The 20,898-nt window shown below is 33.4% G+C and overlaps 1 long non-coding RNA gene across 1 annotated transcript; it reads right to left on the minus strand.

The window, feature by feature from the left end:
- Nucleotides 1-2,923: 2,923 nt before the first annotated feature.
- On the minus strand, nucleotides 2,924-12,159 carry LOC143062143 (uncharacterized). Its single transcript, XR_012974573.1, has 4 exons — nucleotides 11,696-12,159; nucleotides 11,204-11,290; nucleotides 4,914-5,126; nucleotides 2,924-3,693 (listed from the first exon to the last, which is right to left on the minus strand). It is a non-coding gene; the product is annotated as an uncharacterized LOC143062143 (long non-coding RNA).
- Nucleotides 12,160-20,898: the final 8,739 nt, after the last annotated feature.

Below are 20,898 nucleotides of genomic sequence, written 5' to 3' on the forward strand. Positions count from 1 at the left end.
TTCTTAATTTCGCTCTTATTATGAGTAATAGGATAAATATATTTGGTATGTGCGTACCTTGCAAGGTCCTCATTTACTGAATCGGTGAACAAGGTTACGTTTTCGTGGTCAATTCCATTTCTCAATTACTATAAGCAATAGGTACTATATTTTCGTTTATTGAATAACTGTAAGGTGTACCACAGGGACTCGGTTAGCAGATTAAAATTTTGTTAATCAATGTTTTTTATATTTTTTTTTAGTATTTCCTGTCTATTTGTATTACCTTATTAACGTATTTGACGTTGCCATCAGGCCCGTAGCCAGGAATTTATAAAGGGGGGTTCGTTTGACCCATGAACTCGACTTTAACAGTCACAATTTGAACAAAACGTTGACTTTAACAGTGCTTATTTGATTTCAATTTCAACCCGACGACCCCCCCCCCCTGGCTACGGGTATGGCCATCGATATTTCTTTGTTTTCTAGCAATGTGCACTTTACTATCCGTATCTGTATACTGAAAAAACCTAGGTCTTTGTTTTCTAGCAATGTGCACTTTACTATCCGTATCTGTATACTGAAAAAACCTAGGTTAATAAAGTGCACATTGCTAGAAAACAAAGACCTAGGTTTTTTCAGTATACAGATACGGATAGTAACCTAGGTTTTTTCAGTATACAGATACGGATAGTAAAGTGCACATTGCTAGAAAACAAAGAAATATCGATGGCATCGTCAAATACGTTAATAAAGTAATACAAATAGACAGGAAATACTAAAAACAATATAAAAAAAACTTTGATTAACAAAATTTTAATCTGCTAACCGAGTCCCTGTGAGGTGTACATGTCCACTGTCAGATTTCATGTGACCTTTACATGGTTCTTGGTTCAGTGGTTAAAGTAAAATTTTGTGTTTTGGTCTGTTTTTCGAATACTGTACTATATGCAAAAGGTCAACTATATTTGTTGTTTAAAAAAATACTAGAACATACCCGTGATATCGCGGGTCCGTGACTGAATTAAAGTATATAACTATGCGCAAGCCTTATTTTAGTATTAGTATTGTGTTGGGGGAAAAAAAATGGTTGCTTATATAGGGAATCACTGGAGCGGCCCCCCTTTTTTTAGGCAGTCGGTGGGCCCCCTTTATGAAAATATCTAGATCCGCCAGTGGTCATCTGATAAAGTCTTGCCGATAATAAGATACACAGTTTTCTCTGCTTTCAAATCTTTCTGTTCGAACCCGTCGAACTGGAACTTATCAATTATTGGTAATATTAATTATTTGGAAAATAAAAGGTCCTGGAATGGAGTATTTTTTAATCAACAGCATTGCCCTATATTAGTTATAAATACAGTTGAATTCTTTGATTCGCTGTTTTACGTCATGCCCGCTAACAAATTGAAAACTGTACCTATACGCCTTATTTTTAGTCTTTAGGTTAAAGTTTTTTCTTTCTAATTTTAATGCCAAATTAGAGATTTTACCCCATAACACGGTCCACTAAACATAGTGAATGATAGTGCCGATGTGACATCCGTATACTACGGACACATTCTTTTTTCCACATGTTTAACTTATTTCAATATATATGCAACTGGTATGACTCCTTAGATAGTAAATATTTCAGAAAAAAAGTAGACAGAATACAGAGTCTCTGTATATTATAGTAGTATAATCGTAGTTTACAGGTGGATAAACGCGAAAACATAATTGTCTCTAAGGAGGTATAATAGTTGTGGTTCTTGCGATCTAAAAACCATTATATAGAGAACGCTCTGATTGGCTTATTTATTTTTCATTTTTGTAATCTATCATACGATTGGTTGTTCTTGTGCATGTATAAAACCGGAAGTCTTATCTATGACTAAAAGTCAGTCTGATAACGGACACAATATCCGGACACAAAAGTAGACAGAATACAGAGAGTCTATATATTATAGAAGTATAATCGTAGTTTACAGGTGGATAAACGCGAAAACATAATTGTCTCTAAGGAGGTATAACTAGTTGTGGTTCTTGCGATCTAAAAACCATTATATAGAGAACGCTCTGATTGGCTTATTTATTTTTCATTTTTGTTATCTATCATACGATTGGTTGTTCTTGTGCATGTATAATACCGGAAGTCTTATCTATGACTAAAAGTCAGTCTGACAACGGACACAATATCCGGACACCTATTTTGTCGCTTTTTCTCCCAAAATAACTCAATCTGAATAATCATAAGAATGGATGACAAATGCGACTATGCATGATACCTAAAGAACACAGAGGCATGATGATTAATTTATTGTGGAAGGAAGAGAAGCGACACACAAAATGAGGTCTTCTCGTTTAATAGTATAGATAGATAATAGATTATTTTTTTTCAAATACTTCCAGAACTTAACTTATACTAGACTCTCATTTAAATAAGTATGACATATAACTCTTTCGAATCCCGCAATCACAGTAATAACTAAGTTCGGGTACATGCATGCTTTGTTCATCAAATGTGAATCAAACCTGAAAATTCGGTGTTAAAAATATTATTGTAACTCGCAACTCGACTTTCCTAACTCGCAACTCGACTTTCCTAATTCGCAACTCGACTTTCTTAACTCGCAACTCGACTTTCTTTACTCGCAACTTGCAACTCGACGATAAGAAACCCTCGTTTCAATTGACCTTGATCTAATTTTTATGGTTCATTGCTCAATTTTAAGTTTTTGTTTGTGTTAAAATTATCTTATACTATAAGCAATAGGTCAGCTATATTTGGCGTATGAAATGATTGTAAGGTGTGTATGTTGATCTGGCAATTTATAAATTTATCTTCTGACCATGGCCTCATTAGAAGGTTATATTGGTTCATTGGTCAATCTTTTAAGATCTTTTAAGTTTGTTTCTTATAAATTCTGTCCAATAGGTCAACTATCTGTCTGTCGGGGTTTATAACCTTAAAGCAATGGATAGTAAAGAAGGCAAGACATTTCAGCGTGTGTTCTATTGTTTAAACTTATTGTGAACGTATTCTGCCTTTCCAAAACCATGAAAATAATCTATTAATAGATGAGCTGTTGATTGCGTAGAGTTCAAAGCTCGCTCAATTCACAAAGATATACATTTTGTATCTTTAAAAGGTGGAGTTGAAATGAAACGGCTGAAAATCCAGTGACATTTTTTTTTTAATAAATAAACTAGAAAACTAAAGACGGATCAACACGAAAACCTACTGAAAACTGGGGGTTAGCTCACGTGACCCAGACTTGTTATAAGATGATGCTCTTCGTGTGCCACCTGTGATCACCTGTGTGTTTTGCTCTTGTAAATACCAATTATGTGATACGTACATAAAAATAGGTCTGTCCATTGCCAATGAGACAACTCTCCACAAGAGACCAAATGACACAGAAATGAACAATTATAGGTATAACCATGCGGCCTTTAACAATGAGCAAAGCCCATACCGAATAGTCAGCTATAACAGGCCCCGAAATGGCAAATGTATTTAACAATTCAGTCAAACGAGAAAACTAACGGCCTAATTAATGTACAAAAATTGAACGAAAAACAAATATGTAACACGTCAACAAATGTGCCGCTATAGACCATCAGATACTTCAGTCTTGTGGTTTCATAGACTGATTAAACATATATATCTTCATTTTTTGATTGGCCGACTCTCAGGCCTGGCTTCACTGTTTTCGTATGCCATACATAGACCTATAATAGAAAAAGAACTGAAATTGTATGTACGTTAGCTAATGTAAGTAAGACATTAGAACAGTGACATTTAAAACTAAACTGTTCGTCTTTTGATAATATTTCTGTCAACAACGTCTTGGTCAAGTTGATCTGTTAATCTGTTATACATATTATAAGGGAACGATCATTTAACTTCAAGAGGGGGATGTGTATAATTGTTTCCAAAAACAAAATTGTGATCCTCAATTTGACGAGAGAAAAAAACATTGTGGTCAAGCAGAGGACAAAAAAAAATTCTTAAGGACGCCTCCGGGTGCGGGAATTTCTCGCTACATTGAAGACCTGTTGGTGACCTTCTGCTGTTGTTTTTTATTTGGTCGGGTTGTTGTCTCTTTGACACATTCCCCATTTCCATTCTCAATTTTATTAATGCAGATTTTCCATTAACCTTTGTTAAAGTCTTAAATTTTGAAAAAATAATTTGCTTGATAGTGTTGAAAAACTAAACAAGAGGCTGAATCTCATCTCCATTTTTTTTGCTAAATTCATTCATCAATAATTATTTTTTATTTTCAATATATATTATTGAGTGGCTTTAAAATGCTATTTACATGTTCTTTTCTTTAAACAAAAATGCATTTTACCCCTATGTTCCATTTTGGCCATAGTGGCTATATTTCTTGACGAACAAGGTAATAAAATACAAAATTATACTAGATACTCTAATTAAGCCCAAGTTTGACCCTCAAAAATGAGTAAAACCCATAACTCATAGCCAGCTACAAAAGGACCCGAAATAGCAAGTGTAAAACAATTCAAACGACAAATTTAACGGCCTGATACAGGTACAAAATAATGAACCGAAAAAAATAGGATATACTGATAAAACGACAACCTCTGAATTACAGGCTCCTGACTTGGGAAGACACATAAACTATGTGGTGGGGTTAAAAAGCTTGAAGGCGCCAACCCTTCTACACTGGGACAGTGGTGTAACAGTGCAATATAAGAACAAACTCTAAAAATCAATTGAAAAGCCGAGTTCAACTCATCAGATGCATGGATACAAAGAAAATATACATATTTGGACATTCTTTGTCCTCCTCCAATTTCCCTTATAAAAATATAATAATACATTGGCATTTTATAATTTATTCACGTTTACCGATATATACAAATAAGAGCTAAACTGTTAAAAAATCCCGCCATTTTCTCTCTCGATTTCTATATATACCAACCTTTGTACAGTTGTCTGCCTTTGGTTCAATATCTTCCCTTGTACAACATTGTTCTAGAAAATGAGTTTCTGCCATACAACACGTTTTAGCTGGTACTATAGTCTCAAATCTCATTGGATAATAATCCCATAAAACATTGGTATTGATAGCAAAACCAGCCATGTCTACAGCAAACACTCGATGGTTTGACCACCACGCACTGAAGTTCGTCACCTACACATACAGAAAAAAAAACGTAAAGTAAATAAAGCTAATGGTAACCGAATAACCACATCTATATTATTAACGGGAAGCTAAATTCAAACAATTATGATAAAAGGGATGATTTTTTTATTTCCTATCGTTAATTATCCATTTTTAGATGGTGACGTTCCCTTGTCACCATCTTATGGTGTTTATATATCTCAACTTGCACGATTCGCTCGTGTATGTAACAACGTATTGGATTTTAGCGTGAGAAATTTATGTATTACTGAAAAATGATTCCACTAGGGTTTTCGATATCACAAATTAGTCAAAACATTTACTTAATTTTATCATCGGTATAAGGAAATCATTCGTAAATATAACTCAACATGCAGACATCTTATACGTGCAGGTATTTCACATCCAATCTTTTATGGTAATATTCTTTACAAAGCACAAAAATGTCAGTATTCATCTCAAAAGTCTTTAAAATGTAACGATAAAATTAACATATTATTTATCATTTAATCCCGGGTTGAGAATGTTTATGAATAATTCTTCTTTCTTCTTCCGGAGAAAATCATTTTGACGATTGACCATATACAATGGAAATATTTTAAATCGTCCATTAGAACAACGATGGAAATGGTTGTTAGCCCTGATGAGTGTTAAATCTTCATGGTTAGTTTGCTGTCTGTAAAGTCATTCTAGTCCGCAGTTCATTTTTTGTCTCTCCAACATAGAATTCCTCACATTTTGAAAATATGAGAAAAAATATGACGTTTGTACATTTACAAAACACATTTTGTTAAATTGTAAAATGCTTTCCATTCTTGAAATAAATTGAACTTTCTTCTATTAAATCTGGACAAGCCATACAACGTTTATCGGTACATTTTTTACAATAGGTATAGTTTCGTTAAAGGAAGGACGTATATTATATGTTAGTTATACGTCCTTGGTTAAAGTCAAATTTTGAAGATATTAAATATCGTTTCAGACTTTTCGACTGTACTTTGAGTAAAAATTTAAATACATTTGTGTATAAGTGTCTTTAGAGAAGATATCTGTGACAATTTCATTGTTTTCCGTTATAGTTACTAAAATATCCGGCAAAACGGCATTTTCCTGACATTTCTGTTAATAGTGAAACAAATATGTTGATTGAAAGAGTTTAAATCAGAATGAAAATCTGAGACAGATATATATATCCGAATTCCAAATTATAAAACAATCGTCAAGAAATCGTTTCCAGTTTTGACGTATGTAAATGGCAAATTCATTTCCGTATTTATGACTCATTTTTTTGTATAATAATTGTTCCAAGTATCTAAGTACCAAAATGGCATATGAATGTGCTTGGGGATATTAAGTGTACGTCCAGTGGCATATATATAACATGCATGTCGGAACAGGAAATTTGGCATACAATACAGAACCATGTTCACATTATTATACATTATACCCAACAATTGTGATGATGACGAATTCCTTCCTTAAAGTTTGTTCGAGAACAATCTTATTGAAATATAAATCTGTGATTTTACTATGTCCATAACTTCGATGAACCAAAGCAAGTTAAATATCGTCCTGCGTGTACATTTTTGTTAAATCAATATTTTTTGTATGTTTCAAATTTGACAACGAGTAATTACATTTTCCAAAATTTACCCTTGGAAAAAATGTGTAAACAGATTTTTATTTTATCAAATCTTTTTTTTTATTTAGATTTTTATCAATAATATTCTTTACACCAGAAATGTTATTTATAAACAAGCGTATGAGTTTTAGTAATGACTAGTATATCACTATCGGACACGCAAGACAGAGATGTATATTATGGTAAACGGAAAAAAAGTCACGGGAAAAAAGTCACAAAATACCTAGGAAAAAAGTCGCAGGAAAAAAGTCACAAGAAAATAAGTCACAGGAAAAAAAAGTCACAATTTAATTTTATGTTTGGGTAAATCTGAATACACTTGAATAGGATCAATTATCTTTAAGTGGTAAATTCAAATGCCTTTTTAACAAGCAGGGAAAGCTTATTGTTTCGTTTTATTCATGAATGAGCCCAGCTTGTATTTCATTGCCATAGCTTCCAAAAGAGGAAGTGAAAGGTCTTCAAAAAGTGAAATGTGCCACAAGAAGCCACTAATTAATAACAAGTCCCTATCAATAACGGTTGTAAATACTAAACTATTATTAATGGCAATGAGTTGTTTGTTTAACACTAAATTGAAGTATTTTTATCTTCAAAAATCAAAATAACATGTGATCAAGCCATATACTGAATTTCTAACTTTGACTGAAATTAAAGGGAATTGTTGCTGTTTTAAAAATACAACTCGCATCTCCTTCTTACGGGATAAAATACACCTAATCGCTATTTATTCCATTCCGGATAAGTTCTAAGATTACACAACTTTTTCATCCAGTTGAAGTTATCTGGGACCCTGTTTAAACAATGCACCATGCATGATACTTTTTAATGAGACCTGTTTAAACTACCGTAAATACTTCAAATAAAATATTTTTTTACTTTAATTTTAATTTCGAAAAAAGTGGATCATACTTTATCAAAGTTTCTTGATGATCACTTTTTCTCCCTCAGCTCACTACTGATGACCTCCATTTTTCGCGGCCGGTGACCCAAAACAGGAAGTTGTATAAATGACTGTTTTTCCCGGAATGGACTAAATAGCGATAAGGTGTATACAAAAAATAATTACAGCAAAACATGTATCTGAAATACACCAGCATGTACAGGTTTCATTTAAATGCTTCGCCGCGATATAGCCTTTTTGTGCTAATGCGGCGTAAAGCAACCAACAATCAATCATTTAAATGCTTATTGATTTATATCTAAATTTCCAAAGGTCCGAATTTATTTAAATAAGTTTATTACATAAAAGAATTATGAACAAATTAGATTTTCGAAAACAATTTTCACGGAACACTTATTTATGATCATTTATGACTTTGAACTTTGACTTTTTAACTAATTCCTTCATAAACAGTTTTAAAACGACAGAACATGGTTATTCAAAAATTAATAACATGTTCCGTATCAAGTTAGTTAGTCAGATAAAACAACCGTATGATATCATTGACAAGATATCGATACACAATTACGACTACATTAGGTTACTGTCGTTTTGGTCCTTTGTGGTTTATAGGCATATCGTGGTTTCTAATCGGAGGAGATGTCAAAATGGCGGCACGCAGATAATTGATACTCTAAATTTAAAATCGATGGTGATCTCTTAACTAGCAGAATAAAACTTTAATATCTATGAATTTGAGCATTTTTATACAGAATGGACATAATATCATTTTTTTATTTTTTTGCGGAGTTTCCCTGCACAATGTCTATAAAATGGCTTAAATCCTGTGTAACGCTGTTGGGTCCGCCCACAATACAATCTAATTAAAAACCGATCTCTCATCGCTCCTGTTTCTGATATGTCGCGTGGGAGATCTAACGAAACCCGCTTTGAGGTCACATGTGAGTGACCTCGTAGGTGTGTCTTTTTCGACCAATGAAATTGAGTCTTCCACGATCTTGGAAGTTTAACGTAAGGCAAAGGGATGTAACTCATTTTATTTACGACGAAATCGTCAGTCAAAATAATTCATAAACTTTTTTGATTGGCTTATTAATAGGTCGTCAACTCATTTGCATATCTTTATAAATTCATAACTTTTAGTTCACTCACATGTGACCTCAAAGCCGGTTTCGTTAGATCTCCCACGCGACATATCAGAAACAGGAGCGATGAGAGATCGGTTTTTAATTAGATTGCCCACAATAGGTCCAAATTTTGAATCATTTGGTCTTAAAAGTTCGATCATATGTATTCACTGTTTTGTTCTGATACCGCATTTGAAATTTCCTCACTTTTGTGAATTTTTGGTAAACCATAGAAATAGCTTTCTGAAAATTTAGAATTTTATATATATTTATGGCGCCATGACTTTCTTTCAATATATACGCTAACATATATAACTGTAAACCAAGTAATTTCCTCGTAACGCGAACATAAATCGACGCGAATTTGTAAAACTTGGATTTTTTCCTTATTAAACTACATACAAAAAATTTGATATTTGCTAAATTAAGATTTGCGCGAAGTGGTCTAGTAAGGGCTAAACGCGAAATAAAGTATTCGCGGAAATAAGTTGGTTTACAGTATATGAGCGTTTGTATTTGGTGATTGGGGGTTTTCAGTTGTGTTTTTCTTGAATTTCTATATATATATATATAGGCCATGTTTCTTTTTTTTATTGGCCAAGTATTCTCCATTCTTTGTTTTAGCACCTAATTATTTTGTAATCTTTATTTTTTCACCCTTCCCCCCCTCCCCCTCGCCCATCATTCCCTATTTTAAATGTAAAAACTATTTAGACCCTCATTTATAAGAAAAATTGAAAGCGTTCGTGCAACCAAGTGCTGGACGTTGGTAATTTGTGATTATTCAGCGAATTGATAGGACATTAGCTGGGTGAAATCGGACGTTTTATTTTCATGGTTTAATCAAAGTTTAACTATCTCAACGAAAAGAAATCAACCAATGCCCATTTCAGTGATAAAAAAATATCCATTTCTTACCTAAATGTATTTATAATATAAGACAATGATAAATGATATATTTTATTATCAAAACAGCACAATTAATTAAATGCAGCGCTATAAATCTAAAAAGCTTGCACGTATAACCCACGACCTCATTTTAAACCATGTTATTTCATATCGGTTAAGAATAAGATTTTCTTATTGGATAAAAAGGGGTCACATGACATTCATTAATCTTCAGTAATAAATTCCATCGGTCATTAACAGAACAAAACGGACCAGAAAACCGGTCGTTAAAGAACTTTTACATGATATGGACCGGTGGGGCGTGGTTTACGTCTGATAATGACCGTTGGGGCGTGGTTTCCGTTTGATAATGACTGTTGGGGCGTGGTTTCTCTGTTAATGACCGGTGGGGCGTTGTTTCTCTGTTTAGAAAGATGTACTTATTATAAAACATGGTCCTGTTTTTAATATTACATTTAAGTTGTTGAATTTTTTATTATATTTTTTCGTTAATTGTAAAATTAAAGAGAACTTAATTAAGAATTTATATACTGAAAAGTTGCACTAAAATGAATGGCAGTATTACTACGACTGGTCTTCACTCTTTGCTATAGAAATCGTACAACTACTCGAGTTCGCTTTAGGCGTTTTGAATTTATGAGAATTTTCCAAAACATGGTTTCTCAATGAAATAAACATAATAGTTCATGAAAAACTGGTCATTATCGTGATACATGGACTGCCCGTAGGACAGTGGTATTGACTGCGACAGCGATAATGACCTCGCCTTCGGCTCAGTCATTATCACTATATATATCTTAGTCAATACCACTGTCCTGTGGGCAGTCTATATATCACGATAATGACCAGTATTTCAAGAACTATTATATAAATAAACGTCTATGAACTCAACTAATACACGTGTTCTGGCCAGCACTTATATCACATGCATGAGCAGTCTCTTCGTATATTACTCTGGAATATTGGTCATTAAACGCAAAAAGTATTCGTTTATTCCATACGTAATTGGAGACAGGACATTTTGTTTTAGCCCTCCCATTTTATCTAAGGTCCGTATTTTTTTTTAAGTTTCTATAATTTTCGTGTTTTCCTGTGACATTTTAACATATTTATACTATACTAATAACATGTATTTACTATCTACTATTAGTAAGAAGTCCTTGATCACTATCCATAGTGGTACTGAATGATAATAACTCTATATTTTGTCTGGATTTATTTTACCTTTTATCAATTTATGATCTATTTAAACTTTGATGATCAGATAACAGTTCATCAAGCGTGACCCCTTTCCTTCGTAAGTTTTTTTTTAATTTTGATTTCAAACCCTTAACAAAACCAACACAAGTTTCGCTTCTTGAACAAGAACTAAGTATTTAACACCCCCTCCCATTTTACATGTGAATCAATGAATGCAATATAGGTAAAATGTTAACTCGAGTTTTTCGATTACATGTACTGCCTCCATTTGCTGAAACTATGATTATAATTATTTTAGTATTACCTTTCCATCTTTGACGATAGGTTTCTCTAACCTCATTGCCCCAGAGAATCCAACGGGCCACATGGAAAGTTTTTTAGTGTACCTCATCTGTAAAAGAATAAAATATCGTTTTCATTCATAAAGATTCATGAAATATTTGCCGCTGGATGTAGAGCAAAAATTAATTTATTAACTATTCATTTGTTCCTGTTACAAAATTAAAATTTTACATTGAGGAATTCAGTAAACTATTAAATATTTTTATCTAATTTTATTTATTGAATTTTAATTTAAATGGCCACTTAAACTAAAACTCAAGTACACCATGGGTTAACACAGTGTAGTCGCAGTCGGAGTTAGATGAAAGCGAAAAGACAGACGGATCCATATCTGTAACTAAGCACATTAGTTTACTTATAGTATAAATTAATTCTACTTGCAAGATTGATATTTTTAACGGAACATTAGCGCCTGACGTTTTTGCAACTCCAGATCATTTACATAATAACAAACCTCTTCAAACAAACGTAGATCGTAAGTATTATCATCATCTGCAAAATAGACAACTGCGGGTTCTCCAAAACGATGATTCTTATTTATCCATTCGAGTGCTGAATTTTTCTGGTCATTTCCCTTTGAAGCATTCGATGTCTCTCTGGTGGCTTGTGCTATATACGTAAAGGATATATTAGAAGTATGTAAAAGATCGTGAACGTTGTGGTTGGTAAAAGTCCAATCCTCCACCACGATCCAATGTAGGCGTCTAACATTTCGTAGAGTGTTTGCAAATCGTGTTAAGTCTGCCATTTGTGTTAGTCTATAGTACGTTGGCGTTACGGTGTAGATTAGGGGAATGACTTTAGGTTTTATACGGGATTTGGTGACTGCGGTCGGATGATTTGATGCCTCTGGTAGTTCTTTTAAACCTTTTAGTTGCCTTGAGATACTCTTTACGTAAATACGCTGTTTTACCCTCAGACCTGGATAAGGAAAAAGGAATATTATATAAAAATAATTTTAGTTGGTTCTGGGTTTACACATAAACTACTTTATGTGTAATAAAGAAAACTGATGATATAAAAATTAGCTGATGTGGTACAAATTCCAAAATGAGACAGATATCCACTAGAGTTAAAATGAATGTACTAGTAGTTAGCAATTATCGACCCCCGTACGCAATCAACAATGAGGAAATCTCATACCTTATTGTCAGCTATATAATTCGCTGTATAATAGTCACATCGTATTGGCCATTCACTCAACGAAATGTTTTAATGCACCAAACGAGTCAATGGTTCAATTCTCTAAAAGGGGGATGGATCTTCCGATGAAAATTTGTCGGAGATCCTATTTCACAAGTTTTTTCTGTGATATCTTACCTTTTTTTTTTGAAAGGCTAATTAAATAAGTAACAATTATTATTTAAATAAATTCACTTGCAAGGGCTCGTTAGACTGTCGTACAAAGTGACAGGTTTAGCGCTATAAAACCAGGTTTAATCCACCATTTTCTACATTTGAAAATGCCTGTACCAAGTCAGGAATATGACAGTTCTTGTCCATTCGTTTTTGATGTGTTTTGTCATTTGATTTTGCCAAGGTAGGATTTAAATCTTGTAAAAATGACGTAGGCTTATCTTTCTATCCTACTTTCATTTCGGTCAAATCACTACTATAATGGTTTCTTTTATAAATTGTTATTTGGATGGAGAGTTGACTCATTGACACTCATACCACATCTTCCTATATTTTTTCACTATAACAATATTTTTTTTCTTTGAAAGCCTTCTTACAAAAAATAAAATCACAAAAATACTGAAATCCGAGGAAAATTCAAAACGGAAAGTCCCTAACCAAATGATAAAACACATCAAACAAATTGGCGACATTTGTCATATTCCTGACTTATTACAGGCATTTTCAAACTGTAAAAAAGTGATGGATTGAACCTGGTTTAAAGAGCTGAACCTCTAACTTGTATGACATTCTTATCAAATTCCATTATATTGATAACGATGCGTGAACAAAACAGACACAATAGGCAAAATTTTCAAAAATAGGTGTATAACAGCAACACGAAACCCGCTAAAAACTGGGGTGGTGTTCTCGAAGCTATCTTAGGATTAGGACGTGTCCTAAGACCAACTTATGACTGACAAGTCTTTGTCCTAAACCGTGTTCTCGAAGCTCTCTTAACTTATGATATATCGCACTTTTCGTCCTAACTTTAGGATACCTAATTAGGTGTCTTAAGATCATCCTATCTTCATCCTAACTTAATAAAGTTTGAAATTCACTTTTTGCTCATTTTTTACGTGTAAATAAACATGTAATGAAACGCACTATCGGTTATTAACTCGTATATAAAGAAATTGTGCATGATTTTAAACTTTGAACTTCGTGTTTCACGATACGATATCACTACAAATTTAATTCCCATTTCAAAACAAATTATTTTCCAGTTTAAATTTACAATCCTTTTTTTATATAATTTTATAATTACATTTGAAATCATGCATATTAATTCTATACATATAAATTATTAAATTCATAAACAGTTTTAATAATTTGTTTCGTCATTATTAAATGTTTTATAACAAAGTTACTTAAACGATTTAAAATTTCGTACTTAGGATATGTTTAGGACATCCTAACATAAGATGCGTCTGAGATAGCTTCGAGACACAACTTAAGAGTGTCCTAAGTTGATTCTAACATAAAGGCAACAGTAGTATACCGCTGTTCAAAACTCGTAAATCAAAGGACAAAAAACAAAATTGGGGTAACAAACTAAAACTGAGGGAAACGCATTAAATATAAGAGAACAACGACACAACATTTAAATGTAACATACACAGAAACGGACTAAGCAATAGACAAAATCCGATGAGAATAACAAATATAACATCAAAACCAAATACATGAATTTGGGATAGAAAAGTACCGTGACACGTCTTATAGTAATGTGAATTCACAATTATAAGAGAAAACAAACGACACAACGGAAACACAACATTAAAATGTTACACACACAGAAACGAACTATAATATAACAATGGCCATTTTCCTGACTTGGTACAGGACATTTTTAAAGATAAAAATGGTGGGTTGAACCTGGTTTGTGGCATGCCAAACCTCGCACTTTAATGGCAATGTTAAGAATATTATTGAAATGACAACATAATATTACAATACAAATAAATAGGAGAACGTATTAGACAAAGAAACACATGATTAATAGATAACAAAAGGCATCAGGTTTAAAATTCAATACGCCAAAAAACGCGCCTCGTCCACACAAGACTCAACAGTGACGCCCAGATATAAAAGATTGAAAGTGAAAAAAGTATAAAGTTGTACAGCACTTCAAGTCCATCCTAAAATTAGTCTTATCTATGACGTAGGACGAATCTTACGATACTTTCGAGAACTTCACCCCTGGGGATGATTTCAGATGATCCGGAAGGGTAAGCAGATCCTGCTCCACGTGTGGGTCCCATCGTGTGGCTCATTATGTTACAAAGCCTGTAAATAGTCTAAATCGTTATGTCACATTCGTGAAAAAGGAATGGGACTGTAGTTACGACCTAATGAACATATCCGATATCATCTGTATAACGGATATTCCATATTGGTCAACCAACTCATGATGGCTTCCGTAAAATTTAAGAAGTGGTGATTTAAACTTCATCATTTGGAACTCTTGGTTTAAAATTGAAAAAAGGTCACAAATTTCTCCTTGCTTTATATTTAACACTTCTCTCAACAAGCCAAAATTGTAATGATTTACAATAAAGAGAAACTACCATTCTCCACACACATGGCCAAGAAAACACTGATATATAATTTCCTATTCAGATGAATTAATAATTAGAATAAAAATGTTCTAAGGTTCACGTATTAACTTTTTTAAGCAACTTTTTCTATTATTAACAAGTGAATGTACAACTAAGAGTAGTCGGGACCACTCTTACAAAAAATAGCTAGTGCAGCTATTGCGAATTGTTCTTGGTACACCCCTAAGTTGCTAAGTTTGTTTTTAGGAACACTTAGTAACTGACCAAAATTTAAGAATGATTTTGTGTTACCGGAATTAGTAAGATCGCTTTAAGGTAGGCGTAAGAATCGTTCTTAAATCATGCACTTTTTCAAAACATTAAGGGCTGTCAATCATTCTAAAATAGGTCTGAGGTTGGGTCTTGTTACACTCATAAATCTTAAGACGCCCTTTCGACATTCGTAAGACATAAGAATGCTTCTTGTTACCGGCCCCAGGCACGTGGCGTTGCTAACGAAATTGACATGAAATTGACAACTTCGTCATTCAAATCACAGGCACTTGTCTCAGAATTTTTTTTCCCTATATACCTTAATATAACACAAGGTACTTAACTAAATTTTTTGAAAAATGACCCCCAGTCCCGAATTCCCGTTATTTTTCGATTTCTCGGTTGTCAAACCTACTTAAACTTAATATGCCGTAAATCTAAATTGATTTATCTACACAATGGTATATGACACGACTATCATTGTTGTCGGGATCATTAGTAGCAGGTCTCAGAAGTCGGTCAACGGGACTTTTTTTGCATTCGTCTGAAACTTTGGCAACACCCAGCCCGCAGTGATTGAATTATCATAAAAATTATTAAAATAAAAACTGTCAGCTTCCTTCTGACTATAACTTATTATCTTTATTGTAAATTCTTTACAGATTATGTGAAACAAACCCAAATAAGTGTTTTTGAGGTCTCTCGAATGTGTCAGGAGTTTCTAATTTTAGAACTCAGATTTTCCCATTTTATTGACATCATTCAGACTCTCTCTGGACTTTAAATAAGATATTGAGATAACTCCAAAAGGTTTGAAAAGCGAGAAATTTTTGAAGTATCATGAAAAGATGTATTTAGCTAATAATGCTATTTGTTCATAGTATGTATATTTCTAATAACATTTTGATATCATTTTGAGTAGGGAAAACAAAACAAAAACATATGTCAATCCTTATTTGAATGGTAAATTGACATTTTTAAAATCCTAAACTTGCAGAACCCCTTGTATTTTCGAAAATATTCATCAATAGTCAATTTTTGTAATAGTTCGTCATTTGAAAAATGACCATCTGCTATACCGGAGCAGGAATGGACAGTAATCCCACCTATATTCAAGGAAGCCACTCCCGTTGTTCCTGTGACTGCTACCGTTTCCCCCCTTTTTTTTAGTTCTTGTTCTATAGTACAGACCAAATGGCTCTTCCCCGTTCCACTTTTTTGCCCCGGAAGCAAAAGGTTATGACCATTTTTTACCTCATTCAATGCTATAAGCTGTTTGACATTCATTTTGTTATGAAACACACGTGTACACAACGACACTAATGTAGAGTTATAAATTGACCAAAATTTCCCACATTTATTTTTAGCCAGACGATTGACCAATGAGAAACCAGTTTAAAATTACATGCGGACTGGGTGTTGCCAAAGTTTGAGACGAATGCCAAAAAAATCCCGTTGACCGACTTCTGAGACCTGCTACTAATGATCCCGACAACAATGATAGTCGTGTCATATACCATTGTGTAGATAAATCAATTTAAATTCACGGCATATTAAGTTTAAGTAGGTTTGACAACCGAGAAATCGAAAAATAACGGGAATTCGGGACGGGGGGTCATTTTTCAAAAAATTTAGTTAAGTACCTTGTGTTATATTAAGGTATATAGGAAATTTTTTTTCTGAGACAAGTGCCTGTGATTCAAATGTAGGTAAAATAGCGATAAATAGATTATCATTGGTCATCTCAACTCGATTGCCTTTCTCGCTTTCGCCGTCCCGGCTCAAGCGAGAAAATCAATCTCGTTGAGATGATCAACGATAATCTATAAGTATGCAATAAAGCGGCTTTTGCTGCTTTACATTATTTAATGCTAAAGTCAAACTAAAAGTGCAGTATGATACAGACCATGGCTATCAATCTCGTATCAGTCATGGCAGACATTGCAGAGCGACCTTACCACCTCTCAGCCACTGGTCACTCTCAGGTATATATTATTGCAATGTAGCTTTCAGTATTAAGAGAAATAATGTACAGCATCAACAGCCGCTTCATAACAGGTACATTATTCTTTTGGTTAGAGGCTTCCCGACCGAAGATTTTTAGTTGAAAATTGATAAAATCTTTTTAAATTGTCGGACCGCATCAAGCTTTTTGTTTAGAGGACTCCCGTCCGATTATTTTTGATTGGCTACTCCTAGTAATAATCTTTCGGCCTTGCTTTTTGGTTTAGAGGATTCCCTACCGATTTCAAAAAAGCGGATTTTGTGTTGAAATAATCTTTCGGCCTAGTGTAAAAAAGCGGGTTTTGTGTAATAGTAATCTGTCGGCTTTGTGAAAAAAAAATTCGTAAGGGTTCCACGGAACCCGGTGTCTCGCCTACTTTTTCTGTTAATCGCAGACTCAACAAAAATGAGGAAAAACATCAATAAAAATTTCCCTCACGATACTGTCTTTTGATTGAAAGAAGCTTCCAAGTTTGGTAAAAAAATCCAGGATAGTTTATGAATCTAATAAATGTTTTATAAACTTTAACTGCAGACTGTATGTAATGTTAACTGGAAGAAAAACTAAGTCCATTTATAAGTAAAATACGGAAAAAGTGATTTTTTTTTACAAAATTTACTTCTGAATAATATCTTATGATCAGAAATAAGCTTTTGTCTAAGTTTGGTAGAAATCCAGGATAGTTTAAGAACATTATAAAAATTTTAAAAACTTAAACCACAGAGTGAATGTTTTGTTTCTGGCAAAAAAACTAAGTCCATTTATAAGTAAAATACGGAAAAGTGGAAATTTATTTTCACAACATTTTCTTCTTGATACTATCTTATGATCATAAACAAGCTTCTGTCCTAGTTTGGTACATATCAAGGATAGTTTATGAAAGTTATTAAAATTTTAAAAACTTTAACCACAGAGTGAATGTAATGTTTCCTCGCAGAAAAACTAAGTCCATTTATAAGTAAAATACGGAAAAAATGGAATTTTATTTTTACAAAATTTACTTCTGGATACTTTCTTATGATCATAAACAAGCTTCTGTCCAAGTTTGGTAGAAGTTCAGTATAGTTTAAGAAAGTTATTAAAATTTCAAAAACTTTAACCACAGAGCGATATTTGTGGACGCCGCCGACGACGACGCCGACGACGACGGAATGTAGGATCGCTTAGTCTCGCTTTTTCGACTAAAGTCGAAGGCTCGACAAAAACCCAATCTGCGGCCGCCGCAAAAAGAATTGGGAAATATGAATCTGCGGGTTGGAATAACAATAATTTGCGGGCGGGAATGATAATAATCTGCGGGCGGGATTGATAAAAATCTTCGGGAGTGATGATTTGAAGTGCGAGGAATAATTATTTTTAATGCATTTCTAATGGGAAAAAAATAAAAATAATCGGGGGTTCACTGCGGCTTTCCATACATTTGTTCAATACTAATAATTTACTTACCATTACAATTTCAAAAAAACTGTTCATATGAATTTTTTAATAACTAATGCAAAATAATAACTAATGCAAAATACAATCTAATGAAACTATAGATTTCTGATTTCGTTATACTACATATGAGCTATATTATAATTAGATCATGTGTGTAAAATAAGCTTCCCTATAATATGCATATTTATACCTATTCCTTTTTGAGAGTCCATATATAACAATACTATCAGTACTGTAGATAAAATCAGTATGCAAAGCACGTTAAATTTAGTACCATCCTTTACACACAATCTTCCCATTTCGTTCTTTAAATGTGTTTCTATCTTCATGTTTTTTTGCCAAAGTGTATATCCAATAAATCCCGATAATATCTCAGACTACAGAAACTTTCAATTTCGGCGTTTAAAATGTTTATTCTTCTTCTACTATGTTTAAATGGTTAAATAACAAAGGGTCTGAATGGGAGGTCTTTCATTTTGTATTCTTTTATTTGTTTGGCTATTTTTCTCTTCGTTATATTGTCTGCTCATTATTCTTTATATTTTGGCTCCCTATTTTCTCAACATATGAATTTAATTTAAAGGTCTATTTTCTCTCTTCTTAATATTTTTTGTCCATTATTCTCTATCAAAGTCCGTAAATCCCCATCCACACCCTCATTACACGGTTTAATTGATTTTTGTACCTAAGTAAGCATGTTATTTAAATAAAAATCAACCTTAGCTACCATTGACGCAACGACGCACTTGCGTGCACAAACGAAATGGACCCAAAAAAATCATAATTAAAAAATAAAAAGAGTACGATTAACTTTCACTATAATAAATACATAGGTGTTTCAATTTGTCAGAAAGGTTTCCGTGTTTTCTATCAGTTCAGTTTTGTTGTGCGTACTCGGTATATACTATTTTTAGACGTCTTGTGAATTCGGAAGAATGTTTTCTTCCCCAGATACTTCTTCCAAACAATCTGAAAAGTTTGAATAGGGACCATCAAATTTGCATATTTCGCACCTACGATCCGATCTTCAACCAGAAGATCAGTTTCTTCTCGAAATTAAAAGGTGGGTTGCGAGATGGGATATTTATCCATCTAAGAAACCAGACTGGCATATTAACTCTGTGCAACATTGGAGATGACGCCGAAAGAACTTTACCCAAATATATTCTATATTCTGCAAATACTTTTCACCCTGCCCCCTCAACCGCTACTGCTGAACGCTCTTTTAGCGCTCTAAACGCGAAAAAAACGTATCTGGTATCGACAAGACTTTCTTTACTTGCACTGCTGCACGTTCATTCTGATTTTGACATTGACACTAAAGAAGTTTCATCAATGCTAGGCAAAGGAAAATTTTACTCGCCTAAATGACCTCGGTTGTTAACTTCAATCGTACATACGGTCTTACATGTATACGAACGTCACATTCATATATCACAAAATTATTGAATTGCTTTGTTTTCGTATGTTAACATATATGTCATGAGATGATCCAGTTCTCTAGGCCTTTCTTTCTCTGAAGCATAATAAATTGTCGAGCATTGCAAAGTTTTTAGATTTTTTAGTCAGTTTAAGGTCTTTGATTTGATATATAGCTTAACACTCAACTTTGCATACTTCACTTCAAAATTAACCATCTTTTCGAAAAGAGATTCTTTTTCTGCAAAAAAGGGTCTAAATTTTTTTTCGCCTCGCTACGCTCGGCAACTACTGAGTGCAGATCAATATAAGTTTAGCTACGTCCTATTCATTGTTTGATCATAACTTCGTATCTTATCGTCCTGTAAAATAATAAAATAATAAATATACACGTTATTAAAATGAATTATCGTTGATCATCTCAACGAGATTGATTTTCTCGCTTGAGCTTGTACGGCGAAAGTGAGAAAAGCAATCGAGTTGAGATAACCAATGATAATCTGTTTATCGCTATTTTACCTATGAAGACGTTGTTAATTTCCTTGACAACGGCACGTGTTCCCCTTAGTTTCTAGCGATAATTTTCATTTCACTCGACTCCGTTTTCATCACTCGACTCCGCTGAGAAAGGAAATTATCAGTCAGCAAGATCAAAAGAAAATTTCGTAAAAATAGCGATAATATTAAATATTTAAAACAACTTCTATTTCAGTGCTAATATTATAAACCGACTTATATTTGATGTATAAAAGTCAGTGGTGGATCCAGAAATATTCATATGGGGAGGGGGGCACTGAATGCCTTAGA

This window comes from Mytilus galloprovincialis, chromosome 2 (assembly GCF_965363235.1).
Source record: "Mytilus galloprovincialis chromosome 2, xbMytGall1.hap1.1, whole genome shotgun sequence".
NCBI lineage: Eukaryota > Metazoa > Mollusca > Bivalvia > Mytilida > Mytilidae > Mytilus > Mytilus galloprovincialis.